We start from the raw sequence: 15,267 nt of genomic DNA on the forward strand, positions 1-15,267 counted from the left end.
GCACATCAGGTACAGCTCACAGAAAACTGTTTCCATTTTTAGCAAATAGTTTTCCTTCAATACAGGTTTAAGGATAGGAAATACTTTTATTTTTCTTTGTTATTTTTGCCAAATTAAAAACACTGCGCTGTATTTTCCCCCCTCTCTCAGCTCCAATTCCTGCATTTAACTGTTGGATAATCTGCTGTAAACAAGGGTGTGGAGTTACTACAGGTTATATCTATGCATTCAGATCTGAGCTTTTTCTGGAAAAGGTGTCAGCTCAACAATAAAACAGGAAAGAATTTTTCCCAGGGTGCTGTGATTTGGACAGATTTTAAGGGCTTGGCAAGGTTCTTTGAGGAGAGCAGGAATGGCTGGTGCACATCAGAAGTCAGCTGGAAAGTTTTCCAAGATTTCTGGTTCCATGGAGGACAAATGTCTACTGGATGAAGGGCATCATCTTCCTCTAATCCTGTCCTAGCAAGTACCTGCAGAACTACTTTTCTGCCCACGATTTCACTGTGATTTGGAGTGCTCTGTCTGAAATAGGAGTTTCCACGGGAGCATATCCCTAATTATTGGGATTCTGTATTTTTAAATCCTAAAACCACCTAAGATGAGCTCAGGCAGCTCACATAATTCTGCTTCATCAATACTTCAATATGGAATATTGATGGAATATGGACTATCTATGGAATATTGAGCACAGCTTTGAGCTATTGGGACATACTCAAGATAAACCCAACATGTTGGACATCAGGAGGAATTCCTTCATGGAAAGGGTTGTTGAGCACTGGAAGGGGCTGCCCAGGGAGGTCTGGAGTCCCCATCCCTGGAGGTGTCCAAGGAACAACTGGAGGTGGCTCTCAGTGCTCTGGGCTGGGGGACAAGGGGGTGTTTGGACAAGGGTTGGACTCAGTGATCTCAGAGGTCTTTTCCAGCTTGATTGATCCTGTGAAAAGTCATTTTGCCATTTTTGTAAGTTTACTGCTATCCTAACATTTTCTAGGGCATCCGTGGGGATGTGTAGGAGTTTAACTCATTTTTCATTTGTGGTTTTCCCCTCTATGTCTGGAAAGGCTTTTAGGCCAAGCCTGGAGTTCTGTCCTAAAACTCCAGAGACTGACAGCAAAGAGTGTGTTCACATCCCTGATAGGTTTCAAGTTTAAATGGAAGAAATATCATTTACATTAAAAGAGAGAGAGACAGAGAGAAATGTTAAGTCTGAATAATCAACTGCAAAGGGCCAGGAAGCAAATTAGCTTAGAAACAAGACTCTTTTAAAAACAAAAACAAAACACCCACCCAAAACCCAAACAAACAAACAAAAACCCCCTAACCACATGTATAATAAATGCATGTTACATATATACACATATATATGTGTGGGTGTTCACAATGTGAGGTATCCCCCTGGAAAAGATCACGCCCCAGCCCTCGTGCAGAAATATATGACAGTATTTTGGGGTTAATAATTTCCGTATTTCTAACAAATGTCCCCTACTTTTAGGAAAGGTGCCTCAGCCCTGGCTGGGGAACTCTGAGTTCCCAGGAAGTAGGTGTAAAAGGCCCTGAGAAGGGGAGGAATGTGCTGTGGCAGAGCCCACGGGAGGAGACAGCAGCAGAGGGGCCAGTGGAGGTATGAGAGGCAGGATGACCAGGAATGTCATTAATGGGAGGTGTTCTCCTGCTAAAAATCACTTATGGAGTCATTTCTCCGGAAGCTCACTTAGGAGCTCACGTCAGGCCATTTGTCATGTCCTGCAGGTGGAAGCCACGCTAATGGTCGGAAATGAGGGCTCTCCCCGGCTGCTGATGGCAATATTAAGAAGAATTAAAAATTCTTCCTTTGGAAGAACTGATTGAAACACCTGTGACAGGCACGTCTGCAGGGCTGGGTTAGCTTTAAACTGCAGCTCAGCCACACTCTTTCTATGGCAGGGTTTGCTGCAAAAAAAGCTGCTTTATCTATACATCAGGCAAACCTAAACTGAACATTTTTTATCCAAATTACCAAAAACCAGATCGTGGTCTAAGACTCAGCCCCTCTCTGAATATTTCCTATTTGCTGGGCAATGAATGCCAGCCCATTTCTCTTGCTGTGAAGTGAAGGCTGACCCTGAAATGACCAAAGCAGTAACCTAAACAGCCGTGGAAATAACTTAAGGCGTTTTCACCCTCCATTTAGTTTAGATGTTTCTTACTGTTAGAACTGCTATTCCTACAGGATTAATTATAAATAGTTATCTACTGATATCTACAGTAATACATTTTGCTTCTGAGCATGCACCACTGAGTTTTATAATGGCTTGTGTATACACTGCAAATGTTAAACAATATTTTCATTGAATAATGACAGGCAACGGGTATTTGCATTTCCTGTGAGGTTTAATGATGCGGTGGGATAACTGTATGGGAACTGGGAATTAATATGAAGACTTAGTGCCAAAGCCACCTCCAGGACAGCAGGCACACTGCTCATTATCTTAATAGATTTTGAACCTGGTTACTCTACACTAGACTTCGGTTCTTGGGATCAAAAGTCACTTTGTTTTTCCTATACCCTCTGTAGGAACAGAGCGGAATAAAATATATATTGCTTCAACTTGTCTTTTCTCTCTCCAAATGCTCTGGGTTTTTCTCCAGAGGAAGAAGGTTCTTCCAGCTTCCCAGGTTGCCTCAGATGCCTCCCTGCAAAAGGGAGTTGTTCACACCAACAGGGAAGCTGGGGAATGAGGGGAAGCAGAGGAAACCCATGTAGGGAAGTGCTCCTGTCCCACAGCCACCACCCACAAAGGCTTTGCTCGAAGGACACTTGGAACACTTCAGGAGTGCTTAAAAACCACAGGAAAAGCTGCTGTCTCCTAGGACACACCTACTCAAGCATTCACTGGAACTTAAAGCTGGGCCAGCAGCAGGAACAGAACTTTTTGTCATGAAAGCATTTCATGTCAAAAACCATTTGCATTTTATTTCCCGAACAATTTTACTTTCCAAACCAAATTAAGGTAGTCTTCTCTCTTCAATGCCAAAAACTGGAAACCCCCCAGCTCCCCAGGTTTACAAGCTACAACCTATTTCTAAATAATACCACATATCCCTCAGCCTCCCCACTTCTCATGCTAACTTAGAATTTTATTTTCAAAGCTCAAGGTGAAGGAGTTAAAGCAGCCACACTTCCAATCACAGGGAAGTTTCAAACTTGTTTTTGCTTTCTCCCCTCTCTTCCTGTGAGCCTTGTCCATGGCACAATCTGCTGCATTCATTTTACAGTGATATTTTAGTGTTTCTTCTCTCATAGAATTTTAATGTGTTTAATCTGACAAACTGAAGTCTAAAATATGCACAGACCCATTTTTCTGAGTTGCTATGAAGTCTTAGAGCCCCTGCCTTACATACTTTCCCTGAAATCAATACAATTACACCTGATAAACATTCTTCTCTTGTTAAGAGATATCTCTTGTTAAGAAAATATCTCTGCAGCTGAATATTTCCAATGCTCTGTAAGTGGACATACAAAGGGAGGCAGCATCACGGAAAATAAAGTGTTAATAAAGTGTTAAGACAAGCTCCCTAAAAGGAGAAATTTGCTTGATGGAGCACTGGCACTGACCAAGAATAAGTGATTCCTGAAAAAATGGCATCTTCACACTGGTGTTACATAATAAAAGGAGTTTTTCCATTGGTACCAATGGGAATAAAGCTGTGCAGAAGAGCACAGAAGTTCACATCTGCCCTAAGCAGGGACCTTCCCTGTGCCCAGACCTGGATAACATGCCAGGAACACGCAGGAGGCCTGTTTGGACTAAACATTATCACAGATATAAATACACATCCCTTAATCTTTGTTCCATCAGTGCTGCACTTGAAGACATTTACTACAAAAGCAGACTCCTGTAACAGAGCCACAAATGGGATTCAGAATTGTTTTTAACACCACCCTCAGCACCAAAAGCAGGTTCTGTCTGGGGTGTTACCAACCAGCATCCCCCTGGGAGGAGCAGACTGGGAGCACCTCCAGTACCTGGTCACTAATAACTTGTTTCATTATTTGGTGTCTACATGGCAGTCTTTATTTAATCTCCTATTCAAGAGGGTGAGGGTGAAAGCACATGCAAAATTCCTGGTTAACTGTGTGTCCCTTAAGCAGTTCTTCAGTGCTGTCTGGAAGCCCATGTGTGTTTGTGCTTAGAACACTGAGAAAAGAGAAAATATAGCACCTCCAAGAGGACTTGTACAGCAGCTCTGCTCTCTGGATAGAACTCACTCCTGTGCAATAAAGCAGCGTGGTCTCAAAGCCCACACAACACACAACTCGATGGCACCTAAATCTTTGCCCTGGCTCTACATGGGGCAAGTTCCACCACTTCAATCTCACTCCTGTGGACTTAGTAACAAAACCTTTCTTTCAACTAAAGTTATTTTCCATTTTGTTCCACTTTGGCTCTGCAATCCTGTTCATGAGAAAGTTAACTTACATTTCCCTCCCCTCCACTTGTAACTTGTCAATCAGAAGCAATTTGTTTTTTCTCAAATTATATCTCAGCACACAAACACATTCAAATGTTGAATTTATTTATCCAGTCAAAATCCCTGTCTGGCACTGCTACTTCAGCCATCTCAGTGTGAAGCAGATGCAGAAGTTTTTCCCTTTCCCCAGAAGTGGATTATCCAAGTGTGTAACTTCACTGGAAAGGGTTTGGGTGGTCTGTGCTCACTGCCCATGGGGGAGGGTTGTCCTGACAGTACATTTAGGTTTTCAACAAGAATTTCAGGTTTGTCATTCAAATTCCTTTCTCTGTATAACATCCTCACTTAAACCCAATAAATACCAACTTGAAGCTCTTAAGTTCACCAAAATGAAGATCACGCACCACTAGAAGTGGTGCTGAATCAAAGTTTCATTTCTCTGTTATTAACAGAAGCTGTGTTTGCTGGATAAGGCCCTGGGCCTGAAGGAATTTAGATTCATTCCCTGTGCTGTCCCAGCCCTCAGCTGTGACCTCTGGCAAGGCATCCAATTGCCTTGTCCTCAATTTCCCCCTTTGCAACAGGGACAGATGTGGCTCCATCTGTACCCAGGGATGTGCAGCCATGTGGTCACGGCCCCTTCACGCAACGTGGCAACCTGAGTTTGTGCAGCAGGTACTGGGGAGGAGCTGGAATTGCTGTTAAACTGCTCGTGCAGGAGGGGTAATTCTTTCTCAGGGCCCTTTCCCCTCCAGCAGAACAATTCCCTCATGAAATGAAGACCCTCACTGTCTTTTCTCTCCAAACCTTTGTCCACCTTGCCAATTCAGACCAAGACTTTTTCCTTATCATACACCAACAGCTTGAACATACAGACAACCCATCACAGGCAGTAACAATAGAGACAACTTTAACCCATGTCCTACCTTTACATCCACTGAGATGGCTCAGAAGACGTCACTTGTCCCGGCCAAAGGGAGGTCCTGGTGCTCCATAACCAACTCCTGCTTCCTGGTGCAGAGGTGCCCTGGAGGTGGGTATGGCCACAGGCTGCAGGTGCCAGTCTCTTTTCCTTCCTAACCAGCTCCTTGGGGAAGCAAAAGGCTCTGGTGCCCTCCACACCTCTTAAAAGAGGTGCCATTTCCACAAATCCCACTGACTCTGAGGGACAAATGGGCTAAAGGTGCCCCTGTGAATGCCCCCCTTCCGAACACAGACTGGCCTTAAAGCCTGTAAAAACCAGACCATTGCTTCACTTGTGCTTGTTTAGACCTGAGGACTCCTTTTGTTATGGCTGCAGGGGGAAAACACGCAGGATAAATTGTCCTGTGTCTGAGTAAAAGACACCTGCAATCACAAACCAGGAAAAGAGAGGAGGAATAATCCTGAATCTTTTATCTAGCTGAAAACTGACCTTCCTTAGCTTGAAACTGCCTGTAGGAGTCCCAGGACAGGTTGTTCTGACATTCTTTTAACATCGTTTCATCAGCACAGCCAAAACTAATCACAAGAATATTACCCGATGACAGGTGCATTTATTCTGTCAATTAAATCAGATGGTTAAATCGAAATGTGCCCCAAATCTCTCTTGTTTGCATTATCCATATTGGCATTTCTTGGCTGTGGTTCATTGCTGGCTGGAAGTCATCCAGCCCCTGCAGAGTCACTTTGCAATCCTGTGCCAGCAACTTTCCACGCTCTGCAGCAGCGGCTACACCGGGACCAGGGTGGGCCTGCAGGACTGACCTGCAGTGTTACTTTGCTTCACTAAGATTTATTTAAGACAAAAAAAAAGAAAAAAAAAAGAGAGAGAAGAAGAAATCCCTCTCAGTGAAGGAGACTTAGATCAATGGAAAAGGATATATCACTTCACACCTAAGCACCAGTGACGTGCATGCATTAAAAGAGAGGAGGAATAGAGACTTTCAACATTGGCAAGTGACTACTAGGCAAGAATAAAAAGTTAAATCCAACCTCGCTTCTTTAAAACCTATTTTCTGTGGGAGGAAAAAAAAAGGTGTAGCTCCAAATCTGTCAGAAAGATGAGAAAAGCAGTGGACATTAGGGTATAGCTTCAATAGGAATCAACAAGAACCTAAGAATCATCAAGAAGTACATCTACTGTTCCCTCATTACCCAAGGTCCAGGCAGAGGGGGAGTTTACATGAAATACTTGCTGCAAACACAGTTGCAGTGGAGCAAGTGAAGGATGTGGCCAATTCTTCATTTTGGTTTTGTGGTGGCCATGCCACTGCATCTCAGCTGAGATTCCTCAACCCTGCAGGAGTGGTGGCTTTCATGACCTACAAATTAGATCTTTTTATTGCTGGTATCATATTTGTATGTTAATAATTTGTTGAGTGCTCAACCCACCCCTTTATCAAGGAAATCATAATCCCTTTTGTCATCAGGAGAAATATGGGTCAGACCTCCAGACCAGAGAGGGGATACATGGAGGGATAAATATATATAAGCACTGTTTTGTTATGTATTCTCTTAACTTTTTCTTGATAGCCTGAAACATTTCCCTTGCACTCTGATTTTGCCAACATTCACACACTCATCCATTGGGAAAACTAACACCAAAACACGTCTTCTGAAGAGTTTCCATGCAGTAAAGTAGATGCCTTTTCCCACTAAGTTTTAACACTTGTTACTTTCTTGAACTGAGAAATCACAGGCTTAGTCCAGCCCTCGAGAGCATCTGCACAACTCACAGGAAACCTGATACAAGTTCTGAATAACACAGAGCACAGTCCTAGAAAAGATCTGTTAAAAGCACATGTATATCTTTCCTTTCTGTGGCTGGTATGTGCCTAGGCAGCAATGAGTCCTGGACATGTTAGTCAGCAATTTTTCAAAGCAATACATTCCTAAACCATTTGCAAGGAATCTGTTGCTCGTTCCCCACTGGCTGTGGAGGTGCCGGTGTGCCTAAGTCCACAAAGACACCGTGAAACTTAAGCAATGCAATTCACCTTTCATTTGAAGTTTGTGGGGTCAGTGTTAGGCTTAGACACTACAAACCAGGAAACTAAGAATTTATTGTTTAGCTGTCACATTTCTCCAAAAGACCAACCATATATTCCCATACTTCCACGTGTGCTTCCCTGCACATGCAGCCCCTGAGCCTCAGGCCCAAGGCCATCCCTGACACCCTGCAGCTATGCAGTGTGGGTCAGGAGCTGTGTGAGGAAGAGCTGGGTGTGAGGAGCCTTGCCAGGGCTTTCTCCTCTTGGCTCTTTCTCTAGAAGCTGCATTTGAGCTCAGGAGGTGCAGCCCTTGTCCTCAGCCACAAGTGTGCTGGTGCCTGGCCACATACCTGGATGATCCTGAGCTAACCCACCTTCCTGCCCTGAGCTGACTGCTCTCTTTGCTGGGGCTCAGCCCAGTGACCTGTTGTTATCCCCACTTACCTTCCCAGCACATGGACTCTTCCCATCTCCTTTCCAGAGGTGCCCTTGGCTCGTGCTGGTGCTGCAGGATCAGGCCCTTTTTGGGGAGCTCACCCCCCTTCCCAGCCTCGCTGTGCCCCTCAGCTCCTGGTTCTCCTGGAGCAGCCCACCCCACCCTCCTGCTCCCTGGCACAGAATGACCATGGAATGTATCCCTGTGTGTAAAAGGAAAACCATGAAATGGAGTCACCTTTGCTCCGAAGGTCCCGGAGCGCCCGGGGTGTCGTTCCCATCCCGTGTCTCCAGGCAGGATGGAGGGAGGATGGCCCAGGGAAGAAAGGAGCCCCACGGTAGGTCAACACCAGTGTAACTCTGCCATTCCAATGAGTTTTACTGCAGGTTCCTAAAATAAAGTAAAAATGCATAATTAACCATTTCTATCAAATCCCCATTACTCACCTTTTATGAGAAACATCATAACAAGGTTCCACTTATAGTGTAATATTAAATACCTGAAAATTAGTTCATGACCCGTCTTGTGATGGATGTGGTCTCACATTCCAAAGCAAGTTATCGGTTAATAAATATCATAAATCTAGTTATTATTATTTAAAGGCAAGGATTAATGAAAAAGAGGTGCTGATTATTTCATCCTGAGGTCAAAGCCAATTCTTCCATCTGTCCTAAATCCAGCAGGATGCAAGTCCAAGTTTTTGCACGTACACGTGGAATTGTAACTGTGGCTTTAAAGTGGCAGGTACACATTGATTTTAAACAGGAGAAAGCTCTGTAGAACAACTCTGTATTAAGGGTGACACCACTTATCTCCTCAGTGCTGCTCCCAAGGCCTTTTCTTTCTGCTCTAAATGGTTTTGATCCCACTTCCTAATTAATCTATCTGTAAGAAAGCCAGCAATATTCAGCTAAGTAAAAATTATCTTTATTTCCCTAGCTGTGTGCTTTCATCTGTTGCACTGGGGAGGAATTCCTCAGGCAGTGCAGTGTGTTTAGCCATATTTATATTTGCTACCTGAAAGATAAGAATGTTTACCTTATTTTTTAAATACAACTCCTTAAGTTGAAAGGCTCTTCAGGCCTGCACTGGAGCTGGCTGGAGTTGTGGGCACCAAGAATGTGCTCTTACAGTTTGTCAGCCACAGTCATTTTAAAGCTTAATCAGTGGACTCCTGGAAAAAAAAAAGATTTAAAATGTGCCTTTTCTGGTAGCTCCCAAAAACATAGGAAAAAATATTAATGGATGATTTAAATCTTAAACCCTGTGTATTTTTACCATTTTTGAGCAGTTCCACTGGCCAGGTACATCTTTACTTTATATCTCTATATATTTCAGAGAGCTGTCCCAGTGTAAGAGAATATTCCAGACCCTCCCAACAGCCTATGGGTAAAGCCTGTTTATTTTAATGTCACACTAATAGAATATAAATCACAGTTGGGTAACTCTGGGTATTTTTAAGCCAAAATATTAAATTTTGCTGCTGAGAGACCTTAACAAAGAGTTGGTGCAAGAGTGCTATTCTTATGCAAGGCCATGCAGTAAAAATACATAAGAATAACCAGAGAACAAGTAAAGCAGCAGTGAAAGCATAATTACCCTTTGCTTTCATTACCTAAACCCACAGCTTTCCTGAGACACTGGCTAATATCTATGATTTTAAAAATAGCATAATATGCATTATACATTCATTCGTCTGTCGAACATAAATTATATATCTGGGAGATTACACATTGTGCTTAAAAAAATGGGGGGGAAAAAAAAAAAGACCAAAAAAACCCCACATACATGATGGTTTTATTTTCTCCTGCATTCCACCTCCTTCTGATGTGCCCATAAAGCTAATGCCCATTTAGGGGGATATGTTGTGGGACGACAGTACAGCAATATTAAGTAAGGCAACCATATGTTTCCTGCTTTTGCCATACTGTTGGTGACTGCCCCTGACTCTGGGTGGATTAGATTCCCCAGCAGTTTGCCTGGTGCTGATGGAATGCCTTTTGCAGGGCTTTTGTTGCTCTAATGCAGAACACAGATTTCCAAAAGCTGAGCTCCCCGGTGCATAAGGCAGCAGCAGCTCCCTGGTTTCCCTCCTGACAGAGGTCTGCTCCAGGCTCTTCCCTCACAAAGTTATCCTAGACATCATCCAAGGGAATGCCTGCACACTGAGTACCTAAAGGAAGGACTGGGATATTCAGATCTACAGGATTTTGATTGTACTTTTGGGGTTGTTTTTCACCTACAGCCCACAAAGTCAGGACTCTTGAAGTACAGCCAGAGTCAAAGCCTTATTTGAAGGCACATTTAATTTTTATCCAGCTTGAAAAGCAGCAATGAGGTAAAAATGAATGTAAAGCAAAGTGTATCAGCTAAAAATCACCCCTGACTTAACCCACCCCAACACTTGGGGAGATTTCAAGGGGATTTATGGTTGTGAAGACCCCAACGCCCTGTGCTCCTTCTCCACCCAGATTAAAGCATAGTAAGGGCATAGTGTCTCCAAAAAGAAAGGAACAAGAGGGAAAAAAATAAACACAACACAAGTAGAGAAAGTCTAAGTTCATATTTTTATGTTAATGTGCTGGTAAGGAAAGGGCCTCATTTGGGAAGTCATAAAAAAAAAGCGTTAGCAGATCTCCAAGTTAGAGCAGAGAAGCTTTTCCTGCAGATGGAGGGTTTAAAAGAAGTAAAATGATAACCACATAGTCAAGAGACTAGAAAAGAGACCTTGATGTTTGATAGTTGTAATAACCTGCAGAGTGCTCTAATGGCTCAGGGATCAGGTGCAGAACTATAGCAATAACAAGAGCTGAATAATTATCTCAGCCATATCTGTATAACCACAGTCCCAGAGTATGAACTATATAAGGAGGCTTCTGCTGCCTCTCCAAGATTTCCTGAAATGTTAAATCACTGAATTGGGAGCACTTCCAGCATTAGTACTGCCCAGTTAGAAAGAAATAAAGCCCAGAATCCTCCAGTGGCTGTTCTAATGTCTTTGTTAATTATGAATTATGGGTAAACATGCAGACTCACAGAGGTCACGGCTGTCAGCAACAATACTTTTCAAGAAGGATTTTTATGAGGGTCTTTTTCATTTTGCCATAATGTCCTTTACATATACATAAAACGCACGGAGAATACAAAAAATAGTGTTTGTTTTTAGGGAAGGTGTAATTATTTTCCACTCGTTTTCCACCCTCTGTCACAGCCACGTCCCCGCTGCCAGGACGACCTGGTTGTTCACTCTGAGCCACTCTGTGGATCCCAACAGCTGCACAGGTGCAGGGCCCAGGCAGGAGGAGGCAGCAGGGCTGGGGTGGGTTATGATCCCACACTCTGGTGGTTGGGTTTGTAGGGAACGGCCCCTCCGGATCCCCCCAGGTCCGGTCACCCCTCCCACAGCACGGAGGAACAAAGGCTGCAGGCAGCATGCTTGATTAACCTCACCTAAATGGCAGTGCTGATCTCAAATCTGTCCCAGGAGTGCATATAAACAGGATTAAAATCATATTATGTGTGGAACCTGCCCAACAAAAGCAACTGGCACAAAATCATTTTAATTAGGTGGCAGCGGCTGTAACTCATTCAACTTTGGCATTAATTCTGCTCTGTCCCATTAAAGAACTTTTGGGGCTCTCTGCGAGTGGCAGAAGGAATAAAGGAGATTTGGAGATGACACTGAACAAGATAATGCCACAACTGTTGGCTGGTTTGTAACAGGAACGTGGAACTCTGAGGACAACACCCCAAATAGCTGGGGAGAGGTACAGCTTTCACTCACAGTTTGCAAGGTAGGCAACAGAACTGTAACAATGACAGGGGAGTTTTTACACAGAAAACAGTTTTCCAGAAACCTTTTACCACTGGCTGAGTTGCTTAAATCTCTCCATGAGTTGAGAAACCACGAGACCTTCAACAACATATGGTTTCACCTCAGTTCTGAGTCCATTAAATAAAATTGTAGAAGATACCTTTTCAGGATTGCAAAAGGAGAACTTTCTTCTGGCTCTAGATACATTTTCCCCATTTTGTGGAGACTGTGTGATAATAAAGAACTATCAGGCATGGGATCATTCTCCTGGGTCAAAATGAGCTGATCCCATAAACCCTTGTGAGTACAATTACAACAGACACAGTCCAGTAAAGCTGCTACAGGTTTATCCACAATCACTCCTGTTTCCCAGGAAAGTCAAATCTTAAACACAACCTTGCAGAACACACAGTTTGTTCTTCAAATAATGATAAATGTTGTAGGAAAAAAAAAAGAAATAAAAAAAACTGCTTGAAAATTAATTTAGAAACTTGGAACATTTTTCACAGCCCCATTGATGACCAATAATAAAGTTTAGTCCTCTGGATGACAACAATAAAAATTTTTTAGCATCAACCTCTCTAAGTTGAAGAAAATCTGGCAAAGAAAAGCAGTAGCAACACAGCCTCTGCCCTTTCTTGGAAGCAAGAGCAATTGCAGAAACAAACTCTTAGAGAGGTTGAAATCCTTCTCCCTTTCCTTGGCACAGAGTGTAAAACCCTGTAATCTCCAGTATATTCCATAGGGGGCACATTGGCAACGTGGGAATGTCACAAGCAGGAAAACATATTTTTCATACCCAAATATCACTAGCAGGTAAGAGGACTGACCATTATGTTACATAATAAAGATAAGTCATGTGCACTTGAATAGTTAACAGATGGACTAATTAGAGGCTGAATTATTTGTGGTATAACTGATAGCTGGTGAAATCAAGGTTACTGAGGGAAATGGACTTGACTTTGGAAAAAAAACCCAGAGGGTGTTTGCAGGGCTAAGGCAAAGTGCTTCTCCAAAGAAAGGGTTAATGAGCAATGAGAGAACAGAAGTGCATCTAATTAAAAGACACACCAAGGCACGAGAGAGAATCCAAGGGTAAGCAAACGGCACGGACCACGCTTGCTGCCATTCAGGAGGAGCAAATGTGGGGTGAGGTACAGATGACTGCACAAAGGGCAGGGTGGCAGAAGGGTAAAATAAGCTTCCACCTTAATAAGATGTTGTATTTTTGGCCAAAATGGTGCAGATAAATATATCCAGGCACACAGTGAGAAAAACAGAAATGTGAAGGGGACAGGACTTGTGTGTTTGGGGCACCTCGGAATAGAAACACTGTGCAGTGACCTGGTTCAAGACACAAAAACTACATAGAGAAATGTGGATTTTATCTCATTTCAAGGAGTTTATTAGCTTGCATGATGACCTTTGGAAATATCTCCTCCCCCCAGATTGCCAGTATAAAAAAAAGCCCAAGGGAAAGATAACATTGCTACATGGGCAGGTATCATTGTCTAACCCCTAAAAGGCACAAAGGGCCTAAAATGCAAAATACAAGTGAGATGAGAATTGTCTTTCTATGACAGGATCTACTACTACATGTTTGTGGAGCCTGTAGTAGCTGAAACTATCACTGGCTGGGCTCACAGAGCACAGACAATGCTAAGAATGAAAAGGAAATACTCATAATTATCCTTGCAAACCCTTTTGCAGCTGTAGCTCTGGGTCAGCACTTGTCAACAGACTGCAGGATCCATGTAGGAAACTCCAGAAAAAATGCTATTGTGTAAAGGCTTCAAAAATTATCCTGAAATGGCAAGATTCTAGTCAAAAGAGACCCAAACTAGGAAGGGTCTGCTTTTAGTGGGCAGGAATTTAAGAGAACTTGCAAGTAATGGAACCAAAGCTAAAAGGAGTGTAAAATTGGCCAAGTATTATCTGTTTCTAGAACAAAATCTGACAAGCCCAGAGGAGGTGCACAGAGTGACTCAACATTACAGAAAGCTTGAGAGAGTAATTCCAAATGACTGGGCAGAAGGAACAAAAAGCTGAAGCACCTCCAAGAACACATAGATAAAGATATATATGTGTGTATATATATATATATACACACATCTGTGTGTGAAGATGAAAATGCTACCTTAGGTATAAACCATTTGGGCATTGGGAAAGGCAAGGAAACAGCCTAAGGTATTTTATTTTAGTTTTGTTTTAGGCTGAGAGATGCCACAGATGGTCAAGGGTTAAAGCCAAATTCTCCTATGAAATAAATGCTGAGCCACAGTGAAAACTTCTCTTCAGGTGTGAAATGCAGTGGTGCAAACCCAAGGAACACACACACACTGGAATTGCTCTGGTTTTGGATCTCAGACTGGTGCATTTTGATTTGTGTTCCATGGGAAAGGTCCCCCCTGGCTCAGGGAGCCCTTCCCACCGAGTTTGGCCTCCCCCCCACTGACAGGGACTGCCTTTGCAGTGACCAAACTGGGCTTTCAAAGAGCATTTTTGTGCCTTTCTAATTGAGTTGCCGGGTGATGCTGTGGCAGCAACGTAATAACACTTTATAAATCATATTTGTTTGGAGTGGGATTCCTGATGGGTTAATATCTCATAAATAGGCCATGATTGCTCTCATTTCTAGGTTACACACAACATCTAATCCTCCAGCTATTCAGGGGCACTGGCTCAGATACTCTTCGAGGCCCCAGACAAAAAACCCACACTTTGCTGGAATTTGGTACATTTTTTGACCCATAAAACCCAAGCAGAACTGAAGTAGTTGTAAAACGTTATAGAAATACTCACAAAAGAAAAGTTATAAAAGTAAACTGTAAACTGGCTGGAAACAAAGCAGCAAACCATTACCTTAAACATCCCCTTTCTACGTCCACAGCCAGCAGAGACAAAGCTTTGTAAGGCACATACTGGATACATCACTTTGCCCAGGGCAAAATAAATGCAGGGAGTCTGTCCAGTCTCATCAGTTAATCCCGTTTCTTGGCAGAGACCTGGATCCCAGATACGGCTCCAGAGCTCTGGATCCGTCTCATGTAACCAACTATGCAAATAGTTAATTTTTTCAAGCTGACAACCAAACTTCAAAAAAACCTCACAACAATACTGGTGGCTTGGATCAACCCAAGAATAGTCTTTACAGCAAAACAAAATTACCATTTCACACTCTAAGGAGGAAATTAGATTTGTTACAAAATGAAAGCGCTTTGTTGCAAAATGTAGAAATGAACCATTTCTGGGGTGGCTGAAAAAAAAAATTCCATTGAATCTGAACTGAACTCACAAATAATTTTGGATCCTCAACTTCACACAATGAGCCTCTTGGCTGATTACTGCAATTCTTAATTAGGAATGAAGCTGCACTCACTGAACGAGGGCAAGAGTGGATATCACAGATGTTACACCCCGAGGAGCACACACTGAGCTCTGCTCTCTGTGCTCACTCTGCCCTCCCAAACCTGGCAGAAATGAGGGTCTTTGGTCTGGGAGAGGCCAACCACGGTGCAGGAGACTGGCTTTGACCAGCAGAGACAATATCCAGCCTGAAAGGGGAGATGTCCCAGTCCTAAACTGGCTGGGGG

The 15,267-nt window shown here is 43.1% G+C and overlaps 1 long non-coding RNA gene across 4 annotated transcripts in view; it reads right to left on the minus strand.

Moving 5' to 3' along the window:
- Positions 1-15,267, minus strand: part of LOC135412333 (uncharacterized) — a 153,718-nt gene that overhangs the window by 79,670 nt on the left and 58,781 nt on the right. For all 4 annotated transcript variants that reach the window (XR_010429587.1, XR_010429588.1, XR_010429586.1 and 1 more), the window contains one exon: positions 8,098-8,250. This is a non-coding gene — a long non-coding RNA (uncharacterized LOC135412333). The remainder of the gene's footprint in view (positions 1-8,097; positions 8,251-15,267) is intronic.

This window comes from Pseudopipra pipra, chromosome 3 (genome assembly GCF_036250125.1).
Source record: "Pseudopipra pipra isolate bDixPip1 chromosome 3, bDixPip1.hap1, whole genome shotgun sequence".
Classification (NCBI taxonomy): domain Eukaryota; kingdom Metazoa; phylum Chordata; class Aves; order Passeriformes; family Pipridae; genus Pseudopipra; species Pseudopipra pipra.